Below are 26,269 nucleotides of genomic sequence, written 5' to 3' on the forward strand. Positions count from 1 at the left end.
CTCCAAATCCATCGCCATAAGACAAGGAACTAGGCAAGGTTGCCCTTTGTCCCCTCTGATTTTTGCCATGGCAATCGAGACCCTTGCGATAGCTATCAGACAAAACCAAGACATTAAAGGGGTGGTATGCGGATCTAGAGTTCACAAGTGTGCCCTATTTGCGGACGATATCATGCTTTATATCACTTCCCCCATAACCTCCTTACCCAATCTCAACGCCACGCTAGATTCCTTCTCCAAGATCTCGGGTCTTCAAGTAAACTACAGTAAATCCCAGGCTCTCAGCGTCTCTCTAACTCCCTCCACTGTCGCACTTTTAAAGCAGAACTTCAAATTCCAATGGAGCGAATCCTCCGTCAGATACCTAGGCATAAACCTCACAGATAAGGTAGAGACTTTATACAGTTTTAATTATCCCCCGATGTATCGTAAACTAGAAGCAGACTTACATAATTGGTCCCATCTTCCCATATCATGGCTAGGTAGGATACACGCTATCAAAATGACTCTATTACCCAGATTACTTTATTTGTTTAGATCCCTGCCAATACCCATTCGTAAGGATCACCTCTCAACCTTTCAAAACAAAATTCTTAAATTCATTTGGGGTAAGAAAGGTTATAGACTAACCCGCAATACACTCTTTGCCCATAGGAAGAGGGGCGGTTTAGGCCTCCCACATCTATTCCGTTATTACCAAGCAGCTAGGCTAACACAGCTATCCGTAATTTACTCAAAATATGAAAAGCCGGACTGGATCCATATTGAGAATCAGGCTACCCCCACTTTTACTCTAGATTTTTTACTATGGGCCCCCCAGAAAAATAGACCCGCTATCTTATCCCCAACTCTCTCCCACTCATTTAAACTATGGGATTCCCTGCGCCATTCTACCTCCTTGGTCTCAGCAATTAAACCTTTAACTCATATTTTCAATAATCCTAGCTTCCCTCCAGGATGCAATGTACTTGCCTTCAAATGGTGGGTTGATAAGGGTCTTTACAGGATAGGACACTTTTTCACAGCCACAGGACCTATCACCCTGCAATTTTGTATTAAGAAACTGAGCCTCCCTACGACCGAAATTTTTCGGTTCCATCAGATTCAACATTTTCTACACTCCCTTTACAAAGGGGAATCAAACCCCCCGCTCTTTACAGATTACGAACTTTGGTGCGGTCAAGCCATGGACCAGAAAGGGGGGATCTCCTTGATCTACACGTCTCTCACCACTCCAAAAACAAAGGCGCCCTATATGGTCGCCTGGGAAAATGACTTCTCTTTAAAATGGTCATTGGATAAATAGCACTCAATAGGGGCTAGATCCTTTCGGGGTCTCCTCAACACAAACCTTATGGAAGCGGGGACAAAAGTACTAACCAGATGGTATTACACACCGGTCAGAGTTGCTCACATGTTCCCAACAGCTAGTCCCCTCTGTTTCCGGGGCTGCATGCTTATGGGGACGATGTCACATATTTGGTGGGAATGCCCGAGAATCCGCCCCTTCTGGAAGAAAGTTTTTAACCTGATTGAAAGATTGATTGATGCCAAAGTTCCCAGATCTCCCACGGTGGCTCTCCTTAATGATCCGATTCCCCATCTCTCTAAGGCCGCGTACACACGGGCGGACTGTTCGCCCAACTTTGTTCGTCAAACAGTTTGACAAACAGTCCGCTCAAAATTTGCATGAGCGAACTTGCCCACACACGAGCGGACTGTTTCAGCGGACTGTTTGCCAAACAGTTCGCTCAACTTTTGAAATGAACGGACTCGCCCACATAAGGCGGAGGCAAGTCCGCCCATTTCGAGCGCGTGTACAGGTAGGCGGGGCCCGCGAAGGAGACGTCGCGGGCACCGCCGCCTGGTATGGACTTAAAGGGACACCCAACGCCGAAAAAAATCGGCGTGGGGGTTCCCCCCAAGTCCACAACAGACCCTTGTCCGAGCACGCTACCCGGCCGGCCAGGAAAGGGGGGGCGAGCGAGCGCGCCCCCCCTCCTGAGCCGTACCAGGCCGCGTGCCCTCAACATGGGGGGTGCCTTGGGGAAGGGGGGGCCGCGCGGCCCCCCCACCCCAAAGCACCTTGTCCCCATGTTGATGAGGACAAGGGCCTCTTCCCGACAACCCTGGCCGTTGGTAGTCAGGGTCTGCGGGCGGGGGGCTTATCGGAATCCGGGAGCCCCCTTTAAGAAGGGGGCCCCCGGATACCGGCCCCCCACCCTATGTGAATGAGTATGGGGTACAATGTACCCCTACCCATTCACCTGTAAAATAAAAGTACCCAAAAAAAAACACAACACAGAGATAAAATATTTTATTGCACAGCTCCGGGGTCTTCCGTCTTCGGGGGTCTTCTCCGGACTCCTCCGCTATCTTCTTGTAGCTCTTTTAGTAGCGGAGGAGTCCGGCTTTCTTCCTCCCCGCCGCGGCCTCTTCTCCCGACTTCGGGGGTCTTGTCCCCCTCTTCGGTTCTTCTGCCGGGCCACCGCGCCTTCTTATAGCTCTTTTACAGGCGGTGGCCCGGTCTTCTGTCGCCGCTGTCGCCGCCGCCGCCGCCGCCGCCCGTTCTTCTTCTTCTTCTTCTCCAGGAGATGTTGACACGTCGCTCTCTCCGGCCGGAATGCCAGAGCCGCTCTGTGCTGCCACTTATATAGTGCCAATGGGGCGGTGTCACATGGTATATGTCACATGGGTTGGTCACATGGGTTGATGTCACATGGGGACTATGACATCGTAAGGGGGCGGGGTCACCATGGGACATCAACCCATGTGACATATACCATGTGACACCGCCCCATTGGCACTATATAAGTGGCAGCACAGGGCGGCTCTGGCATTCCGGCCGGAGAGAGCGACGTGTCAACATCTCCTGGAGAAGAAGAAGAACGGGCGGCGGCGGCGGCGGCGGCGAAAGCGGCGACAGAAGACCGGGCCACCGCCTGTAAAAGAGCTATGAGAAGGCACGGTGGCCCGGCAGAAGAACCGAAGAGGGGGACAAGACCCCCGAAGTCGGGAGAAGAGGCCGCGGCGGGGAGGAAGAAAGCCGGACTCCTCCGCTACTAAAAGAGCTACAAGAAGATAGCGGAGGAGTCCGGAGAAGACCCCCGAAGACGGAAGACCCCGGAGCTGTGCAATAAAATATTTTATCTCTGTGTTGTGTTTTTTTTTGGGTACTTTTATTTTACAGGTGAATGGGTAGGGGTACATTGTACCCCATACTCATTCACATAGGGTGGGGGGCCGGTATCCGGGGGCCCCCTTATTAAAGGGGGCTCCCGGATTCCGATAAGCCCCCCGCCCGCAGACCCCGACAACCAACGGCCAGGGTTGTCGGGAAGAGGCCCTTGTCCTCATCAACATGGGGACAAGGTGCTTTGGGGTGGGGGGGCCGCGCGGCCCCCCCTTACCCAAGGCACCCCCCATGTTGAGGGCACGCGGCCTGGTAGCCGGGTAGCGTGCTCGGACAAGGGTCTGTTGTGGACTTGGGGGGAACCCCCACGCCGATTTTTTTCGGCGTTGGGTGTCCCTTTAAGTCCATACCAGGCGGCGGTGCCCGCTACGTCTCCTTCGCGGGCCCGCCTACCTGTACACGCGCTCGAAATGGGCGGACTTTTCCGTGCGGGAAAAGTCTGCTCATTTCAAAAGTTGAGCGAACAAGCCTACACACGGGCGGACTGTCCGCTCAAACCAAGTTTCAGCGGACAGTTTTTCGGAATTTCCGAAAAACCTTGTCCGTCCAACTGTCCACTGAAACTGTCCGCTGAACGCCCACACACGAGCGGACTGTCCGCTGAAACACTGTTCAGCGGACAAGGTTGGGCGAACAGTCCGCCCGTGTGTACGCGGCCTTAGTCTTCCAGCAGGTTGACCCAATTTGTTCTGCTGGGAGCCAAAATTTCCATAGCCAGGAATTGGAAGAAACCAGGGGTTTCCTTCACAATAGTTAAGCAAAAGATTTCCTGGATCATGTCTCAGGAGAGGCTCGCTAGTATGCTGGAGGACACATCTGGTTCATAGCCACCTGGGAGCCCTGGGCCCGAATAATGGGTCTGACCAACTTCCCATATGTATGAACTTCCCTTATTTAACCTGACGCAAGTAGTGATACTCTCTCCATCCCCTCCCACCTATATCTCCCCTCTCTTTCTTTGTCTTTCTCTTTCCCTTTTCTTTCCTCTTGTTCGCATATGTTCTCTTGGTTTCCATACTATGGACTTTAGCTAGTCCGGTAAGGTATAAAAAAGTCTGTATAAATGACTCCTAGGCATTGGTTGGTGGTTAACACAAAGAGTTTGATGCAATTTGTCCTGAGTTCCCTCTCCCTACAGAGGTCCCTCAGATTGGCCCTCGGGCTGACCGGCAGGTAATACAGGAATTCTCTGGTATCTGATTGACGACTCCCTTTCATTTATCTCCTTTTATATTTTTAATTTGCGAGCGCCTGTTGCCCCCAACACAGCGTGATCCCATTTGGGGTGTCGGAGGTTCTAGGTGGCATTCCATTTACTTTTTTTATATCTCTCCCAACCATCATGTCAATCCATACCAGACGCAGTAAGCTCCTTTCACTGTCTTCTTCATTTGTTTTTAATAATACAGATGCCTTACATTTCACAATGTATCTACTCCGGATTATACTGTTTGCCTGTTCTTTCTGACCATGTTTACCATGTTCTTCATATATATGTGAGACGACATGTAGGATTATATTTTTCTTTTGAAACAAATAAAAATTTTGAAAGTAAAATGAAAGGTACACAAAGGCCAATATAAAGATCTTATTTCGGCGTTGAATCTTTGGGAATTGGACAATGGAGCATTTTAAACTTATGATGTATTTTCTTCTCTCCTGCAGATGTTTTGAGCTACTTGAAGAATATTGCGGGCAAAGTAAGAACTGTCGCCGGAAAAGCTAAGAATTTTTTTCAAAAAGTCAGAGAACGGATGAAAGTGATTGGTAAATAACATTTTCAGCTTCGGGGTTTGGTGGGTAGATGGGGCTCCTCAAGTGAAAGAAAATAAAAAGCAGACAGACGTTGCTAGATGTGTCTATTATCTGTAAAGATGACACCTGGGGGGGGGGCATATTTATAAAGCATTCAATGTTACATTCACATATTCGCTGTCATTAAAAATACATGCAGTGAATGTTTGGTGAATGTCACATTCAATGCTTTATCAATATAGCACCACAAATGATAGTTTTTACCCTTTCCTTAGTTCACCTCAATTACTAGACCAGAGGTGGACGAGGCTAGGAGGGGGGCTTTTTTTTTTTGTAGGCAAGACACTCGGTCACATATGGGCCTTCATTCATAGCATAGGGGACATCTGCAATGAAGAGCTTTTGAACCCACATAAGAAGTGCACCAGGGCATTCGCGGGTGCCAAGAATAATTGCTTGGACATAGGAGCCGGCGTTCTTTGTAACATCGTAGACGGCTTCACATGGCTATGCGAAGTGGCCAAAGGTATGTTTGCTTTTTTTTTTTTTTTTTTTTTTTTATTGTCAAAAAAATTAGGACTCGGCTGTCAGTGTGGTCAAGTTCATTTTCATGACCACCATTTTGCTTCTGATTGAAAATCGAATGTAGCAATTGATGAAAGGGGATATGTAATCCTTCATGAACTGGCACATTTTACGACTCATAAGGTCTTTTAAGAAATTCCACTTGAAACTTGTCTCCTGGAGAAAGAAGGCTAATTCATCTGACTCAGCAAACTTTCCTTGGTTGGTTAGTTGGTTGGTTGGTATGGGGAAAACACCATATTCCCTGATAACCAAATTCTTAGGTGTTCATGAAGAGTTACTTTGACCCCTGAACTGAAGTCTTGGAGAAACAAGGCTAATTTATCTGACCCATCAAACTTGCCTTCATTGGTTGGTTGGTTTGTAGGTTGTCTGGTATGGGGAAAACATACTAAAATACTCTGATAACTGAACTCTTGGAGAAACAAGGCTAAATCTTTTGACACATCAAACTTGCCTTGGTTGGTTGGTATTTGGAAAACACACCACATCCCCTGATAACCAAATTCTTAGGTTTTCATGAACAGTTACATTGACCTCATCCCTGAACTTAAGTCTTGGAGAAACAAGGCTAATTTATCTGACCCATCAAACTTGCCTTCATTGGTTGGGTGGTTGGTTGGTTGCCTGGTATGGGGAAAACATACCAAAGTACCCTGATAACTGAACTCTTGGAGAAACAAGGCTAATTTATCTGACCCATCAAACTTGCCTCCATTGGTTGGTTGGTTGGTTGCCTGGTATGGGGAAAACATACCAAAGTACCCTGATAACTGAACTCTTGGAGAAACAAGGCTAATTCTTTTGATGCATCAAACTTGCCTTGGTTGGTTGGTTGGTATTTGGAAAACACACCACATCCCCTGATAGCCCAAGTCCTAGGTGTTCATGAAGAGTTACATTGACCTTATTACGACTTGACTCTAATCTTTATGCTTTCTGTTTTTCTTTTTCAGTTGCCACCATCATCTGTGTCATACCGTCCTACGTAGGAGAATATATACAGAAGAACATTAAAGCTCGTAAGTATAATAACATTTCTCAAAATGAAAGGCTAACTCCATCTTTTGGACCATGTTACCCCCATATTTAGGATGTAACATACTACAAATGGACCCCTCCACACCCAAACCATCCACCCCGTAAAGGAGTGTGGTGGTTCTTCTCCCTGGTTTGTAAAAGGTGGACTTAGCCTTCAAAATTTTTGTAAACCCGTAAAAAGAATCAGCAATAAATCTCTAACCTTGTTTCTCTTCTTGCAGCTGTCATGGTTATTTTGCAAGATCTGAAGAATAAATTTGACTACAATATGACCATCAACTACGATCTTGGCGGAATAGTCAACTCTAGCAAGAGTGTATTCACCATTGCTAGTGAGATCATGGAGGAAGTGAAACAGGATCTCGATCCTTACCGGGAGATCTTTCACATATTCACCTACTCTGTCTTCCTTATCGCCATCGTCACCTACTATTGGTAAGTACCATTTATTTTCTTTTTTTTTTTTTTTTAAAGTTATGGGCTATCTTTTTCCTACCACTTCATCTACAGGGCCTACAGGGCCTACAAGCTACCAGCTGGGACTTTTAGCTCCTCAACAGCTTTAGGCCCCATGTACACCTCAGCCAGGGGCGGCTGGTGCTCAAATTTTTTTTTTGGGGGTGGTGGGGTTTGGGAGCAAACTAACAAAAAAATTCTGGGGAAAAAAATCAATTGCAGCCTCACTGTGCCCATCAAATGCAGCCTCACTATGCCCCATCACATGCAGCCACTGTGCCCCATCACATGCAGCCTGTGTGCCCATCATACCTGTGTGCCCATCATATGCAGCCTGTGTGCCCATCATATGCATGCCTCTGTGTTCCCTCGCCGTCTGACCGGCATTCAGAGCTAGAGATAGACCGTGTACTGTGTATACCATTTGTAACTCGCCTTGGAGCTAGAGATAGACCATGTCCTGTGTATACCATTTGGAACCCACCTTGGAGCTAGAGATAGACCATGTCCCGTGTATACCATTTGTAACCCTTGCCTTCTTTCTTTCTTTTTTTTTCCAGGGCTTTCAGTTATCTTAGAAATTATACCAACGATGACAACTTTGACAACGTTTACATCACACGGAAATTCATTGGTATAGATGCAAGGAGGCTCAAGCAAGGCATGACAACCCTACTGCCTCTCTCCAAGAAGGAATCTTACCACCTGATCCGACCAAGTAAGCATGAGTGGTCTTAACTTTTTTTTACTCAACTTTAAATGAAGTCAGGGCTTCGGATTCAAGGTTGGATCCCCTGCCATGTTGTTTTTGCTTTCTGTTTCCCTTCTATGGAGTTTTACACTCTCTACCCGTCCTACTGACCATTGTCACCTGGACTGAAAGTAAGAGAAGATCTATAACTCTAAAAGTCAGTGATGGCAAACCTTGGTACCCCAGATGTTTTGGAACTACATTTCCCATGATGCTCATGAGCTCTGTAGTGTAATTGAGCATCGTGGGAAATGTAGTTCCAAAACATCTGGGGTACCAAGGTTCGCCATCACTACTCTAATGCCTCGTACACACGATCTGACTTTCTGGCGGACAATCCGACGGACTTTGCAGCTGAGGTCCTCCGGACTTTCAGACGAATGGACTTGGTCACACACTATCATGCCAAAAGTCTGACGGTTTCGAACGTGATGACGTAGAATAAGGAAGTTCATAGCCAGTAGCCAATAGCTGCCCTAGCGTCGGTTTGAGTCCATCGGACTAGCACACAGACAAAAGGATTGTCCGCTAAAAGCTGAGTCCGGCCGAAAATTTGAAGCCAGTCTTATTTCTAGGTCCACCGGACTTTTGGGAAGAAAAAGTCCGCTGGAGTCCACACACGATCGAATTGTCCGACGGACTCTGGTCCGCCGGAAAGTCCGATCGTGTGTACATGGCTTAAAGGGATTGTAAAGTGATTTAAATTTTTTTTTTTTAAATAACAAACATGTTATACTTACCTCCACTGTGCAGCTAGTTTTGCACAGAGTGGCCCCGAACCTGCTCTTCTGGGGTCCCTCGGCGGCTGTCTCTGCTTCCTCCCGCAGGTACTTTTCACGTTCATGCGAACTCCCTCGCATGGTGAGAAGCATCTGCGGGCGCGCTTCCGTGATACAGCGAGCGGCTATAGCTGCCGGCTGTATCACAAGGCCCGGCGCTCCGCGTCAGTGGATGTGATTGACAGCAGCGCGAGCCAATGGATGCGCTGCTTTCCATCCATCCACTCCAGCCAATCAGTGGCCAGGCTGAATGGTGGAAAGGACGAAGGGGGCGAGCGCGGGATTTTCGAGGGGTGAGGTAAGTAAAATGGGGGGGGGCTGGGGGCGCAGACACTGTCAGATGTTTTTTCACCTTAATGCATAGAATGCATTAAGGTGAAAAAACATTTACAACCCCTTTAAGTTGTCTAGAAAACAGTAACAGGAGGGGAAATCCACTAATGGGGGCACTCAGGTAACACCATGGCAATGTGCCACTTTGGAGACATTTCCTCTCACTTCCTTTCACGTCTAGAAAACAGGAAGTGAAGAAAAACCCTCTCAAACAGGACAAAGATGGCAAAAATAATCTGACAGAGAATAAAACCCTTTCCCTACTTCATTTGAAATGGAAAAAAAATAACTAGATGTCGATATAAGATGATCATGATGTAACGTCACTCATCATTTTTATTTTTCTGTTCCACTTTACAGTGGCCTGGACATTGACCAGAAAGGAGAAAAAGGGATGTACGTTTGAAATCATGAACATATTCTGGAGCCTGCTAATCGTCTCTTTTATTATCGCTGCCGACTATGGTGTGTACTGGGCCATAGCAGCGATTTCTTCTGTCCTGAATGGGGACATTGTTGTGAAAGGTAAGTATCCCCAACATATCCTGAGGCTGAACACATAATAATAATAATAATAGTATAAATGTTGATATGACAATAACGACCTCTAATTCTTCTTTCTTCGCCAGCACCGTATTTTATTAAAGTCAACGTTACAGGAAGCGGCTTTATCAACAACATCCTTGCCCAGCTGGCAGACACGTTGGATGCCATCGGGCAAAAAGACTACACCGTGATCTCCAAGCAATGCATCCCTGTACCTTCGGAGCCAAATTACTATGGCTATATTATAATTGGTAAGTTACTGTTTTCCGACAAGCTCCTAGAGAATTTTATTTCTGGAGGAGACACCTTTAATTGCTACACTGGAGTTGTATAATCCAGAGCAGCTTTTCTATCCCAGAGGAACCCTTGAAATAGTTTATTAGGTCTTAGGGGGAAACCCCTACTAAAACCAATTTACTGGGAGTCAATGGGAAAAATGCCCTTTACAGCAATGGCCAGTTGGAAGAATACCTTTACAGTAGTGGTCTAAATGCCCCCTAACTAAAAAAAAGCACTAGTGTCTTGATTATGCCATGTGATGTTGGCCCTGAACTATGCAGTAACCATGAAAAATCGTTGGGGGGGGGGTCTATTAGCCACAGATCAAGTAATCCCAAGCAATCACTGGAGGAACCCTGGTTGAGAATTACTGGTCCTGGGGGATAAGTTGTTCTTCCTCTAATATAAACCAATCACCAGAGTTTTCCTCAGAAAACATAAGTATGACTAACCCTCTTCTTTTCTCTGTTCACAGGTGGTTCGTTTATTTTCGCCTTCTTCGCGTCCTTCTTTGGAGTCTACATCCACAGGCTGAAACGGACCATTTGCGCGAGTTACTTTCCAGAAAGGGAGCAGGTAAGTTGACCACGTTCTGTCTATGACTTCAGCAGGCAGAGGACTAAAAAGCAGTTCCGCTATTTATTTATTTATTTTTTTCTAATGTGAACCTTTTGCAAAGTTTCCTACCTGGAGATCCTGCCAGCAACAACGCTTTTAGCTGCAAGCTGCCTATCAATTAGCGGCAGCGTTGTTAGCCTGCCGTGCAAGCTCTTCCAGTTAGCCCTTGTACACACGGCCGGACATTCCGACAAAAAAATCCGTCAGATTTTGTCCGAAACTAGTGTTGCATACACACGGTCGGACAAAGTTGTTGGAAAATCCGATCATAGGTAACGTGGTGACGTTATTTAGTTATGACGGGACTACGTTCAGGCTAGTAGCCAATAGCTTTGGTCTAGGAATTTGATCTGAGCATGCGTGGCACTTTGTCCGATCGGAATTCTCTACACACAATCGGACAAAGTCCGATCGGATCATGTTGTCGGAAAGTTTTATAGCCCAGCTCTAAAACTTTGTCCGTCGGATATTCCGACGGAAACAGTCCGATGGAGCCCACACGCAGTCGGATTATCCGACAACACAGTCCGATCAGACATTTTCCGTCGGAATGTCCGACTATGTGTACAAGGGCTTAGGCTGTTGGGCTTCCTATCTGATAGGATCCATATGCAGCCAAGTGGCCCATTTAGCAGGCTGACAACACTTCTGCTAATTGCGGGGGGGGGGTGGGGAAGGGCAGCAGCTTTGCGTTGTCATCCTGCTTCAGGAGGTAACGTTACCTGTAAGGTCTCCAAGTGAGAAACTTTGCAACAGCTTCAGTCTTTATATTTAGTCTTGTCTAGAGTTCACTTTTATTAACCAAGATTTGTATTCTTTTAGGAACGGATATGTTTTCTGTTCAACAAGCTGCTGACGAAAAGGATGAATCTGGAAAGATCTTTGCAGAAGAACGTACGGTTGAATATAGAAGACGTGGGCCACTCAAACTCCCTGATGATCCTTGCAGCACAGTAAGTCGAATTTTTTTTGGTACCGCTATGGAACTTTACTATATTGCCGTGCCAGTTAGTGAATGCGACTATCATGTTCTTCTGTCTATAGAATTCCTGGATTGGGCCTCCTGACGAAGCTTTTCAGATCGACGGAACGGTACTGCTTGGCGTGCGCCAAAAAGACCACGCCGGCCACCATTGAGGACTTTGTGGAATGCACGACCAACAATTGCTTAGGTCTGTACTGCAAGGACTGCTTTGAAATCCTGCACAATATCTGCGTCATCTGTATGGGTCCATTAGCCTACAAAGTGGACCTCGAGGAGGAACTGTAAGTTTTGTCATTCTATTTCTTCACACATCTAACATTCTTAAAGCGTGAATGGAAGTCTTTATTATTTTTTTTAATACTAACATTTTCTCTCTATTTTTTTTTGTTCCTCAGACGTGATGAGCGGCTTGAACTCTGGATTGAGGCGATGAAGAACTTGAAGGGAAAGAGGACAGAGAAGAGGAAGATGAAGGAAGCCCTGAAGAAGCAACTGAAGCACATCGTTAGAAGCCGGGGAAAGGAGACAGACATTGTCCAGAAATACATTGTGGCCAGGCAGCAGGACAGCGATGGGGAAAGCTCCGGCTTCAGTGAACACGGATCGGATAGCTCGGAGTCTGAGTATGTATATCTTATAGAGCAACCTTGGAAAACAAAATTATCATCATATAGTATATAGTAGCCTTTCTCAATCTTTTAAGCCCAAGGAAATCCTTTAAATAGTTTATTTGGGTGGGGGTGGAGATCAATGTGCCACTGCTCATTGCTTATGGGGATCTTCTAACAACCTCTGGAGGAACCCTGGTTGAGAAATATCTTATAGAGCAGCTTTGGAAAAAAAAAATTTGTGACATCATATATGGTACCCATTTTCAACGTTTTACCCCAGAGGAACCTTTGAAATAATTTCGATGAGCGGGTAAAAGTTTAATTTGCCAATGCTCACTGCCCAGGGGTCTTCTAACAACCTCTTGAGGAACCCTGGTCGACAAAGCTTGGTAAATAATATGTATATCTAATAGAGCAGCCTTTAACTATTAAAAATTTGTCCTACAGTCCTTAGTAGAATTTCTCAATCTTTATACCCCAGAGGAACCCTTGTTTGGCAAACAGTCAGCTGAAACAGTCCGCTCGTGTGTGGGCAAGTTCGCTCATGCAAATTTTGAGCGGACTGTTTGTCAAACTGTTTGACGAACAAAGTTGGGCGAACAGTCCGCCCGTGTGTACGCGGCCTCAGAGATTGGATATGGGCCAGCGTGATGAAGAAGGCCGTGGGAGGAGGCACCGTGAAGGCTAATTTCACCTTTTAGAACACCTCAGTAGGGTGGTTAGATTTGTGTGTTTGCATCTTAGTAGAATGTTTAATAGGGAGGGATGCATTAGGGGAGGTATAGACAGGGTAGAGGAGAGAGGGACGAAGTGGGGGGGGGGGGTAGAGGAAAGGAGAGGGTAGAAGAGGGGGGCTAGAGGGAAGATCTGTATCGATCGATTGAAGGTTCCAAACAATCGACCCCTTGTAAAGTAAAAAAAAATTAATACAATTTTTTTTAAAAAACACTGTTGTCGTTTTATTTGTTGATGTTTGGTTCTTACTGTGTTTTATTGTTAACTGTTGTTTGCCTTGCCAGGAATGCCATTCAGCTGCAGCACTGATCTGTTTATTCTGACAGCAGCAGGGTGTGCTTTCAGTATATATACGTCGGTGATTGCAGCGCTGTAGATTTCTCATCTGTATTTAAAATAAATAAATAACGTATATGCCAAAGCATGGGGGCCTGGGGTGGCCAGTGGGTGGATCGCCCCTATGCTTCAGCATATGTTTTTTTTTCACTTTTTTTTTTGCCAGAGATGTCTTCCTCCACATCAGTCGATGTGAATGAAGGAATCTGTTAGCTTCTTTTTTTTTTTTTTTTTTTCAGGCCACGGCCCTGCAACTTTCAGCCTGACTGGAGGTACAGCATAAAAGATGCAGGGCTTGTCTGCAGAAGCCTGACATTGAACCCTTGATCCCTGCAAGAAAATATATATATAATTGCACTGTAGCCACCCCAGCTTGACAGAAGGTGATCTTCTGATCCACCTTGTTTGCCTGGATGGAGGAATCAGCTTAACGAAAGAAAGCTAACCATCTGTGGACACCCTTTAGGTACATTACTCTACCCTCATTCAATTTTCCTTCACCAATAATACGCAAATCATATAAAAATATTAAAATCATATTTATTGTATTTTTTTATATAAAAGCCGTCAAAATAAAACACTCTGATAAAGATATTTCTTTGAAACACAGCATACCTTGTAACCATGAGTAATGGAAAACACACACACACCAGAAAGATACAAAAATATGTCTGCAAACTAACCATTCAAACATCATTAAAACAGGTAACATAAAATCCAAGCTGCCCCGTGTAATGGGCGGAGCTTTCACTGGTTGGCAGATTAGAAAATAAAGTAAGAAGGTCGTGATGAACAAACTACCATTGCAGATAGCAGGAATATTCTGGTGCCACAGCTTACCTCTATAATGTCTGCCCCTCCATGTTCTGCTGCATTCCTAAAGCCAGCCATAGATGGTTTGAATCTCGGCCGGTTCAGCAGGGACCAGCCGAGATTCGATCCATACATGGGCAGGCTGATTGCACCCAGGTCAGTCCATCAATGGCTCCGCAGGAGGGATTCCCCCAGCAGCACAGTCAGTGGAATTAAGACCACATCATCTATGACAGTGATGGTGAACCTTGGCACCCCAGATGTTTTGGAACTACATTTCCCATGATGCTCATGTACTCTGCAGTGTAGTTGAGCATCATGGGAAATGTAGTTCCAAAACATCTGGGGTGCCAAGGTTCGCCATCACTGATCTATGACTTGCCTAAATTCTATGCAAATACTGACTTTCCCAATAATTTCCCTTTGGGATCAATAAAGTATTCTGAATCTGACTTCCTGTTAGTCGTTATTTGCATAGGACTAGGAACGCCTTCTCTCCTCCCACTACCCGCGTGATACTGCCAAGGCTTGGCAAACAATGGCTCGGGCTCCAATCACTTTATTGTGGGATTGGGGAGGGATCCATATCTGGAAGTTGTGGGTTTTTAGGAGATGTAGGGGCACATTGGGGGGAGGGGATGCAGACATTGTAGAGTTAAGGGATGTCACCAAAGTTTTTGTTTTTTTGACTATCTTCAGTGTTTGCTTTAGATCAAATTTTAAAGTTCTCAACCGAATAAGGAAAATTCTACGTTGAGTGAGAATAGGCGTGTGGGAAAATTAAAAATGCCCATAGATGGAGCGATTTTCTTTCCTGCAACCACGGGTTGTCATTGTTATTGTGTTCTCCCGGCGGGGGGAGAGGGAAGCCGTCTCTGCCGAGAGAACACAATGATTACTGCTAGCGGCTATAATAGCCACTAGCAAAATTTGACAGGCTGGTAGTACCCAAGCTAATCTATCAAATTGGGTACAAGCAGCCTGCCTATACATGGTTCGAATCTCGGGCGGTCCCTGCTGAACTGGCTGAGATTCGAACTGTCTATGGCCAGCTTAAGTATGCTTCCACTGTCCTACCCTTTAATTTCTTCATCCATTCCAATGGGGCGGGGCAGTGACAACTGTGTTATACACTGTTCATGTGTGTGATGATCCTGCCATACAGAAGGCCCACCAGCAACCGCAACTTTTGTGAGACACTGTATATGCAGTCTTAGAGGAGAACAGTATGCTGTGAAAGAGGGAGACAAGGTAGGGGGAGACATTGGCAGCAGGGCAGCAACCTGGCACAGGACCGGGGCATTGGACCAATAAAACTATGAACAGAAACCATACCTGGAATTCTGCCTTAAGCCCCAACTGTAAGATCGAACTGTGGAAGAGCTTTGTTGCACAGTGATAGTCTACACAACTATGAACCGTGGGCCAAATGCAGCCCACAGCTAGAATCGGTGGCCTCTCAAACAGGTCTTTGGGTCAGTCTATGGTCTCCATTTCTCTGAAACATTCACAATCCCCTCCACTTGGTCTTGAGTGCAGTTTCCCCACAGCTATGCTGTCATTGTACCATTGTTGGTTGCTAGGACCCCCAGCGCCCTGACAACCAGTCTCTACCCAGATCTGCTTTGCCTCCACCTGCTGATACATCTACACTACCAGGGTCTCTCTATGCTCCAAGCCACACTGGAAAAGTGCGAGGTAAAGAAATGGGGATCATGATGTAAGGTAAGGCTCTGATGGGGACTCTAAAGGGAATGCAGATGTCGGGGGATCCTTATATAAATGCAAACTTTGATGGGGATTTAGATGTAAGAGGGGGCACTCAGATACAAGGGGACTCTAAAAGGACCTCTGATGGGGACTTTCATATATGGATGTACTCTAAAGGGGACTCTGATGGGTATTCATGCATGAGTGGACTATAATGGGGACTCTCATGTAAAGGGGGGCTCCAAAGGGAACTCTGATCTAAGGGGGACCCTGATGGAGACTTCAGTGTATGGGTGGACTCCAAGGGGACTCTATTGGGGACTATCATGTATGGGTGGACTCCAAGGGAACTCTGATGGAGACTTCAGTTTATGGGTGGACTATGATGGAGACTTTCATGTAAAGGGGGGCTCCAAAGGGAACTCTGATGTTAAGGGGTGCTCTGATGGGGACTTCAGTGTATGAGTGTACTCCAAGGGGATTCTGATGAGGATTATTCTGTATGGGTGGACTCAAAAGGGAACGCTGATGTAAGAGGGGCTCTGATGGGGACTTCAATGTATGGGTGGATTCCAAAGGGACTCTGATGGGGACTATCATGTATGGGTGGGATCCAAAGGGAACTTTGATGTAAGGGGTGCTCTGATTGGGACTTCAATGTATGGGTGGACTCCAAGGGGACTATCATGTATGGGTGGACTCCAAGGGGACTATCATGTATGGGTGGACTCCAAGGGGACTATCATGTGTGGGTGGATTCCAAGGGAACTCTGATGTAAGGGGAACTCTGATGGGGACTTCAATGTATGGGTGGGCTCCAAGGGGACTATCATGTATGGGTGGACTCCAAGGGGACTATCATGTATGGGTGGACTCCAAGGGGACTATCATGTATGGGTGGGCTCCAAAGGGAACTCTGATGTAAGGGGAACTCTGATGGGGACTTCAATGTATGGGGGGGACTCTGATGGGGACTTCAATGTATGGGTGGATTCCAAGGGAACTCTGATGGGTGGGCTCCAAAGGGAACTCTGATGGGGACTTCAATGTATGAGTGGGCTCCAAGGGGACTCTGATGGGGGACTATCATGTATGGGTGGACTTCAAAGGGAACTCTGATGTAAGGAGGAATCTTATATGGACTTTCATGTACAGGGGGATGCTAAAAGGAACTCGGGTGTAAGGGGGACTCTAATGGGGACTTTCATGTATGGTCAACTCTAAAGGGAACTCTGATGTAAGGGATGACTCTGATGGGGACTCTCATGTATGGGTGAACTCTAAATGATTACCGGTCACACCTAAGATTCCTACTAAATACAGGCATAGTACTCAATAGGGTTTAAACATGACACTCTCAAAATTCACTCAGGCTCGGTTCACAACATGGGGTCCAGTGCCTCCCTGTTCACCGATTCAGGTGTGAATCGGGTCCGAATTTTTGCCAGAATTTGCACCTGAATTGGAACCAAAGACGCACCTGACCCCTTTTGAAATGCAGACTGCCGGCCGCCCCCGAGATGTGTGAATCGGCTCCATTGAGAGCCACTCCCAGTCTCCTGTAATGCAAATTGGATGCAAAGAAAATCCAAATCCAATTCGCATATATGTGAACCTTCATTATGGCATTGACCTCCTTTCCTTATGCTCCCCCTTCACAGCATATATATATATATATATATATATATATATATATATATATATATATATATATATATATATATATATATATATTTATGGTCGGAGCCCTCCGCTCTAAGAGATATGAAAGAACACATAAACATGTCACAAGACTAACAACATAAAATAGACCTGAATTGTGCCCTTGGTCTGCTGTAAGGTAAGCCCTGGTGAGCTGGGCGGTGAGCCCTGGTCTGCTGGGCGATATGCCAAGAGAAGGCCGCCAAAGACTTGGTTTAGGGAGGTAATTATTAATTTATGTACAACAAGACACTATGGGGCAAAGTTGCTGAAGGCTCAGGACATTTCTACTTGTGGATTGGAGATGTATCGAGTAAAGCAGCTTGGATTCCCGCCTGCCCATCTTTGATTGCGTGGACTGGGACCCCGTTTCGTGAGGCTGCTGATGCTGCTCCAATGCGAAAGAATGTCCAAGAAAATGACCAAGGTCCTGGCCTAATTTGCTCAAAAGGAACCTGACGTGACTAATGAACTGGTTGCTGCCTGGGGTACTAATCGGGAACGGTAGTAATGGGCTGTCCTGCGAGGGATCAAACATATGGGCCAAAAATTCATCTAGGATGGACACGGGGCACCAGGCTTTGAGAGTTTGGAAAGGTTTGATGTCAACCCCTGGACCGGACTATTGTGTTTTGGACACCCTGAGGAGCAAGATGAAGTCTGATGGTGTGTGAGGTGGCGTCTACGTAACACTTTACAACTGGGATGGTGACAGTATTCACTGGGGCGTAAGAAGCTGTAGAAAGCCAGGTAGATGGCTGCTTGAATGACCAGGCTGAATTTAGCCAAAGGGGAATGTGGCAGGATGAAAGACACGTCTCGGAATATGGCGCTGGTGACGGGTAGCCGTTTGATACTGATTTGGGGTCATTGCCTGTGAATACCACACAACATGGTCTTGACCGTATGGGCGGCAAACAAGACGGTTTGTTAGGATCTCATAAGGGGATGAAATACTGGATGTCAGCTGAGTGGGGTCTAAGGTATTGTGTGACAATGCTAACTGTGTGTGGTGGCATAATATGAAGACCAGGATGTGATGGAGAACTCTTGGTATTGCTCTGGGGTTTGAGGCTAGTAACTTGACATAGAACCTCTAGGCTGCACGGTAGGCCTTCAGGGTGTTGTGAGATAGTGAAAGATTAATAAGGCAGGTAGCGTAGTGAAAGTGTTGTTTGAATCCGAGGTTAGCTACGACCAGTGTGGGATAAGAGACATGGTCGGGTCGTTTCCAGGTTCCTGCAAAAAATAACGAAGCAAAGTTAACGGGTAGTGCGTCGGCCAGATTATTGCATTTGTCTGGGATGTGGACGCATAGGACGTTAGATTGGTGCTGTGGGGATAGTGGCACCAGCCTGCGCAGGAAGGCCACGATGGCAGGCTACTAGGACCTCCTTTATTCATAATACTGGCTGTGGCTTGGTTGTCTGTGGCGAACGTCACTGTTTGTCCTGCCCAGTTGTTGCACCAGACTTGAGCTGCTGCGACAATGGGGTAGAGGTCGAACAAAGAGGAAGTCTAACTGAACCCAGGAATCAAGAGGATTTCTGACGGCCATGGCCCTATAAACCCAATTTGGCCAAAAATTGAGGCGAGGACCTGTGGAGGCTGTGGTGACCATGACTACCTGAGATGAAGAGAGAGATGCTGAGGGAATGCACATTGGCATGCCATTCTAATTTGTGAGCGATTCGATTCCCATGGGCAGATCTGCTATAGCTGGCACATCTTAATTTAAGGATTTAGTCAGGGTCTTTACCTGGAAGAGAAACACTAAAATATGGGAGGTAAAGGATCCCCTTGAGTCTGGCTGCTGCCTTGGCTGAAAATGAGCGGTGATAGTCAAAGGATGGGCACCCTGCGTACTTGTGACCTGCTGCATGCAGATACGGGTCCAATTCTACCCTCCTGTTGGGGTTGCTCTGCCTAACATGTCTCTGACTGTCCCCAAGGCCAGCACAAACTCTGTGACAGTGAGCTTGCGATTAAGTAAATGGTCTCTGGCCTTCAGGATGACGGAGACATCTCCCTGCGAATATGACTTGTTCTAGGCCAAGTTGTGTACTGCTATGAGGAGGGATGCTAAGTAAACGTCGTTGTCATCCAAGATGTCCTCCTAGATGCCCTGCTAGGACAAGGTGTGCAGGGAAGATGATGGTGCAGAAGTTGGGTGTATCTGTAAGTGAAGGTACGGGAATGACGGTGGTGACTGGAGCTGGTAGGGGCACGGCTGGGCGTACCTCCGGGGCTGTCAGTCTGCTTGGACTTCGGCGACTGCTGTTGACAGTGTGGTTACCCAGGAGTGCCGCTGAGTAGTCGCAAAGAAGATAGACTGAAGTGGTGCCTGGAAGGGGTGCCACTGGCGGTGGAAACAGTAGCTTAAAGGCTTGGTTTCCTGGCTGCGGCAGGGTAGGATTTACTCCTGCGACACCGTTCTGCTATGAGTTTTTTTTTAATTGGTCCAAGCTCTTGTGAGACTGTAAACCGCCGCTTGCTGAGCCCATAAAGGGTGATGGCAGGGCTGAGGCAAAGTCCTCACTGTCTGCCTGCGACATGGCGTCAACTAAAAGCAAGGGGGGTGCATATGTTTGATGTAAGTTGCAAAGGTAGGAGGGGATAGTTGCGTTGGGTAGATAAGATGAAAGGCGGAAGGAAACAAGAAGAATAGGACAAGGAACGACAGCCATAGTGACAGTTGGTTTGCGCTCGAGCGCTGTTGAGTGTGACTTTAGAAAACTCAAAAGAATGCGTGACAACCGAGGTGAGCCAGGAGGTGACTGGCTAGGTAACCGATAGCTCGGGTGTCAGTCTGTGCTCGGCACAGACTAATGAACCAGAGTGCCCCAGGGCGGACTGGGGTGGGTAGCTGAAGTCTGGTATACTAAGTAGGAATGTTGCGATCTGTAGTTAATTGACGTGGGTTCGGTCTACTAATGCTTGCACTGCCAGCAAGTATGGAGATTAGGCGACCTTGTCTGCGTATTGAAGGCTTGTGCTTCGAAAACAGAGTGAAGTGCACAGAAGTATGTGACAGTTGCTAACGCCTCAGGAGCAGGTCAAATTCTGTATGTGAAGTAAAAAATATGTAGTGAAAGAGTGTTTAAGAGAAAGGGGGAATCCCACTGAACTAAACACCTGACTTTATGCACTAGTTGTGAAGTCGACTGGTTGGGGTCGAGAACTGAGTTGACCGGGAGCCTGTAGTAAGGTGACATGAGAATTTAGTTTTGACAAGGGGGATTGCAAAGAGCTCTTTGGGGCAAAGCTGGCCCCCTGGTGAAGATGCAAGCCCTCGACAATGTTTTTTTTTTTTTTTTTTTTTTGGGAGATACTGTCCAAACCTGGTGCAGGGTGGACTAACTGGTGTTCTAACTGGCCTAAAAAGGGGAAAGCGACAGAGAAAATGATGAGCAGCTGTGTTGCTACTGGAGATGATGAGTGGCAGTTTGAGCCACTTGCTGAAATGCTTGCAGCGATTGCAAGGAAGCGGCTTTATTTGAATTATGAGGTGAGAATGAATGAATGGATGAATGAGGTGAGCAGCTGTGTTGCTACTGGAGATGAGTGGCCTTATTAAGCTATTGCAGAGATGCTTGCAGCGATTGCAAGAAAGCAGCTTTATTTGAATCTATAAATTAAATTATAAGTGTGTAGGAATGAGGAGAGCAGCCGTGTTGCTACTGGAGATGAGTTGCCGTTGAGCCATTGCATTGATGCTTGCAGCGATTGCAAGGAGCTTTGTTGAAAGGCGAAAGAAAAGGTTTATAGAGGAAATGTGATTATTTAGGAATGATCGTGCGCAACACTGAGCAAATTGGTGGAGAGAATTGTCTATGATCATGTATGGATAGACTGAGAAAGTCAAACGTAAGTACTGCTGAATTTGTACAGTCGATGTGACTAGTTTGAACTGGGCTATAGCTATGGAATAGTCTGCGAAAGATTTGACTCATTTGAGTCGGAGATGCAACAGGATTCGGCTTGGTTGTTAGAGTTGTGTTTGGCAAGAACTGGAATCGTTGCGCCGATGCTGCGACTAGACTCAAATCTTCTGTAGATGCGACTGAGAGGCTCATATATGGGATCCAACCGTATCGCTAAGGATATGGCTGGGTTCGGATTGAATGAATTGTGATGGTGGTTGAAGGGGCTGGTGATTGCCAATGATCCGAAACATAGAAGCGAAGTTGCGACTAGTTTCGAATCAGCCATAGATGTGAGGTGACTACAGGGCTCGTATGACAGATCTAACCGTATTGCCGATGATATGGCTGGCTTCGAATCAACTAAATGGTGATGGCGGTTGAAGGGGCTTTGTGATTGCCAGGGATCCGAAACATAGAAGCGAAGTTGCGACTAGTTTCGAATCGGCCATAGATGTGAGGTGACTATGGGGCTCGTATGACAGATCTGACCGTATTGCCGATGATATGGCTGGGTTCGAATCAACTAAATGGTGATGGCGGTTGAAGGGGCTTTGTGATTGCCGAGGATCCGAAACATAGAAGCGAAGTTGCAACTAGATTCGAATCGGCCGTAGACGCAAGGTGAGTAAGGGGCTTGAATGTCGGATTTGACTGCATCGCCGTGAAGTGAACGGCTCGAGTAAACCCACGTTGGGTAGAAAGCATGAAATACATGAAAGATGACATAGAAATACTTACAGTGGCGTAAGTGCGACTTTTTGCAAAACGAACATGATAAACGAACATAATAACGTAACTACTAGAGTTTAGAGGAGCGGTAACAACAAAGTCCTACCTGCAACAGCGAGTGTGTAGCGGTCCGAGCGTGGGACAATCGATGAAAATATACGACCGATCTCAAAGGTACAACTACGTGGACACGCAGTGAGTTGGCAGAGTCAGCCTGTGCAATGCATTTGACACAAATCAGCTTAAAAAATGTATGAGATGAATCTGATATAAATTGGCAGTAAGGAGTATCTGATACGAATTGGTTGTAGAGTGTATGCCATTCCTTACTGTGAAACCAAACACCTATCAACCACCCATCCCCCCAGGCTAGTCAAGTGCAGGAAAGACATCAGGTGGGTTTAATTACACCTCAATCAGCCACAGAAACCCATACAAACAATACCTGTTTATCTCAAAAAAGGATGAGAACAGTGAATCTTATAACTAGTGAAGCCTATGGCAAGTGATATTGGAGAACGACCGACAGCGACTCGGAGGCTTGGATCTATGAATGAATCGTATGTTTGGTAGAAGGAATTTATGAATGTACTATGCCTGTGCTAAAAGATGTCGGGACATGAGTGTCAACAACTCAGAGGTAGGTTTTGCGAAAGGGGTGCAGGATAGTAAGCACGATAAGCCGCAAGTTTGCACATGATATGAAAAGATTCGTATACTACTTATCTACGACCATGAGCGGGAACCGCCGACGAAGACCACGAATGAAGAAGCCGAAGTGCACCTGTGATTGGACGCACAGATAGTCGACCGTGAGGGAGCTGAGAAGAGTCGGCCCCTTGATGTGCAGTACCTTGCACTGGAACAGACACAGACCGTTGTGGGTGGTCTGATTATATACCCTCCGGGCTCCTCCCATAATTACGGGCCACCATACTGGCCCTCTTATATATATATATATATATATATATATATATATATATATAGAGAGAGAGAGAGAGAGAGAGAGAGAGACCTTTTAAAATGAACCTGTCAGCCATTTAAAAACTTAAAAGGCACCCCAAGATAATTGCTTATTAAACTTTGTAGCCCGAAAACCAGCGGGCCTTTCTGCTTTCATTTCTGTGTGTTATTGGGATCTTAAAGGGTAAGACCACTTTTAAGGAACGTTTAAAAAAATCCTCCGTGGATTCCAGCATCCTTATCACATTGCATACCACTACTCTGCTGTTCAAGTAGGTGCTCATGTCTCTCAATAGACATAGGACACGTGCAACCCTTCTGAAAAAAAATCCCTTAGTAGCTAACCCCTTTGCAGCAAGATGGACCGGATGTTAAAGGTGCGCCCCCAGCAGATCATTCACGAACACGTGCATTCGTGTTTGCACAGGGGGGCAGGGGTGCTTTAAAAATGTTTTTTTTTATGATCACTTTTATTGCTGTCTCAAGGAATATAAACATCACTTGTGATAGAAATATACAGTGACAGGTACTCTTGATGGAGAGATCTGGGGTCTATTAGGCCCCAGATGTCTCCTCTACCCTAAAAGCATCAGATCACAGAAAGATCGGTGTGATCAAATGCTTTCAAGTAGTGATGCACCGAATGTTCGGCCACCGAAAATTATCGCCCCAAAAATAGGGTTTTTAGCGTTCTGACGAAAGCAAAAAAAAAGCGCAGGTAATGGCTGCCGAAAACGTCTGCGATTTTACCGTACTTATGGTGTGAACGTCATGTGACTAAAAAAAAAGCATCAAAAACACAACACAGGTTCATTTTTGATGCGTTCTTGCTGTGTTTTCGGTGCATTTCAATGAGGAGGTGCTGACCACATATGCACCAAAAATGCAGCAAGCAGGATTTTTTTTAACACTGCTTCAAAAAGCCGACAATTTATATTCATTTAAATTTATGATATTAATAAAAAAGTCGAATATAATACAATTATTTATAAAAATATAGTTTTTTTTAAAAACCATGAATTTCTGCCAAATGCATCCAGAATCTTCGGTTTCTGAACCGGAATTATCATTTTGATAGACCACTACTTTCAAGATTTAAAAATGGCGCCGTTTGCATCCCGACGTGACGACAGTATGCGTCGCTTCCCGTTTCCTATACCATAGAGCCTATTGGAGACCTTCTGGTCCTTGTCGCTTCCAGTTTCCTATACCATAGAGCCCATTGGAGACCTTTTGGTACTTGTTGCTTCCCATTTCCTATACCATATAGCCCATTGGAGACCTTTTGGTCCTTGTTGCTTCCAGTTTCCTATACCATAGAGCCCATTGGAGACCTTCTGGTCCTTGTCGCTTCCAGCTTCCTATACCATAGAGCCCATTGGAGACCTTCCGGTCCTCGTCGCTTCCCATTTCCTATACCATATAGCCCATTGGAGACCTTCTGGTCCTTTTCGCTTCCAGTTTCCTATACCATAGAGCCCATTGGAGACCTTCCGGTCCTCGTTGCTTCCCATTTCCTATACCATATAGCCCATTGGAGACCTTTTGGTCCTTGTTGCTTCCAGTTTCCTATACCATAGAGCCCATTGGAGACCTTCTGGTCCTCGTCGCTTCCACTTTCCTATACCATAGAGCCCATTGGAGACCTTCTGGTCCTCGTTGCTTCCCATTTCCTATACCATATAGCCCATTGGAGACCTTTTGGTCCTTGTCGCTTCCAGTTTCCTATACCATAGAGCCCATTGGAGACCTGGTCCTTGTTGCTTCCAGCTTCCTATACCATAGAGCCCATTGGAGACCTTCCGGTCCTTGTCGCTTCCCATTTCCTATACCATAGAGCTCATTGGAGACCTTCTGGTCCTTGTCGCTTCCAGTTTCCTATACCATGGAGCCCATTGGAGATCTTCCAGTCCTCCATGGACTCTGTGGTAAGACAGTGAAACTGCCAGCTTCAGTTCCAGCTCTCCAGTGGGACAGAGATCCAGGAGGGGCATAACTCTCATGGCCTGTGAAAGCAATCTAGCGGCTAATTCGCTTTTTTACAAACAAAAAAAGGCGGCAAAAACAAAACAATAGCTGCAAGCATCATCCACTTGAAATCCCCAACGTACGTTAGGCGGTCTTCAAGTGGACAGTTTTGGGACAGGCTGAGCATGGGGGCAGGAGCAGCTATTTAAACAGTGGAGGAGTGTTATGTAAGATGCTGGGAACACCGGGGAATTTCTTGGAAAAGGGCCATAAAAGTTAAAACAAACCCTATAACTATCCTAAATTCTGGCGTAAGCCCTGCCTTACTGACACCCAACCATCCAATGACCACTAAGACTCTTAACGGAAAAGCTGAAGGTTGGTGTCACAAAATCCAGAAGTTGTAGTTCTTATAACATAGTGAAACTAATAGAGAGATGTACACAGTATAGGGTATTCCAGCAGCACCTTGCGGTATACGCTCTTAGGAAGGACTTTAATTTTAAAACGGCCGACAGGTTTGTGTTAATGTGTTAAGATGGCAGTGTGAAGAAACCTACAAGTTCCACCTACCATAAGGTGATTACGCTCCCAAACGTTTTCTTAAAAACATGCAGCTGGAAATTAGACATGTGCATTCGTTTTCGTCTGAATGCATTTTCGTCCGAATTTCAGCTATTTTTGTTTTCGTTTTGACAAACGATAACGAAAGCACAGAATCCGAAAAAAGAAAGATCCGACATAAATAAATGCTTTATTTTCGTTTTCATTGTTACAAAAGTTCAATATAGAATAGGAGATTCGACGTGACTCTGACAATAATCTGTGTCTATAGAACCTGTGGTCGAATGTGCCTAACCTTACCTCTATTAGTCCAAGATTATATAGAGAAAATACTCAACAGAGAGAAAAGATTCTGCAAGTTACTGTCTTAAAAAGTGTTTGGGGACCCGGGTCCTGCCCCAGGGGACATGTATCAATGCAAAAAAAAAGTTTTAAAAACGGACGTTTTTTCGGGAGCAGTGATTATAATAATGAATAAAGTGAAACAATAAAAGCGTAATATTCCTTTAAATTTCGTAGGGGGGGTTGTCTATAGTATGCCTGTGAAGGGGCTCATGTTTCCCGTGCTTAGAACTGTCCCTGCACAAAGTGTCAGGAAAAAAAGTCCTTTAAAATCACTCGCAGCTATTATGAATTGTCGGCTCCGTAATACAGAGAACACTCATAGAAAGTCATTGATAAAAATAAATAAATAAATAAATAAAAAGCGTGGGGGTCCCCCAAATTCAATTACCAGGCCCTTCAGGTTTGGTATGGATATTAAGGGGAACCCCGCGTCAAATGAAAAAAAAAATTGACGTGGGGGTCCCCCTAAAAATCCATACCAGACCCTTTATCCGCACGCAACCTGGCAGGCCGCAGGAAAAGAGGGGGGACGAAAGAGCGGCCCCCT

The sequence above is a fragment of the Lithobates pipiens genome, unplaced genomic scaffold (assembly GCF_037356315.1).
Source record: "Lithobates pipiens isolate NorthernLeopardFrog02 unplaced genomic scaffold, aLitPip1_a1.2 Scaffold_82, whole genome shotgun sequence".
NCBI classification, from domain to species: domain Eukaryota; kingdom Metazoa; phylum Chordata; class Amphibia; order Anura; family Ranidae; genus Lithobates; species Lithobates pipiens.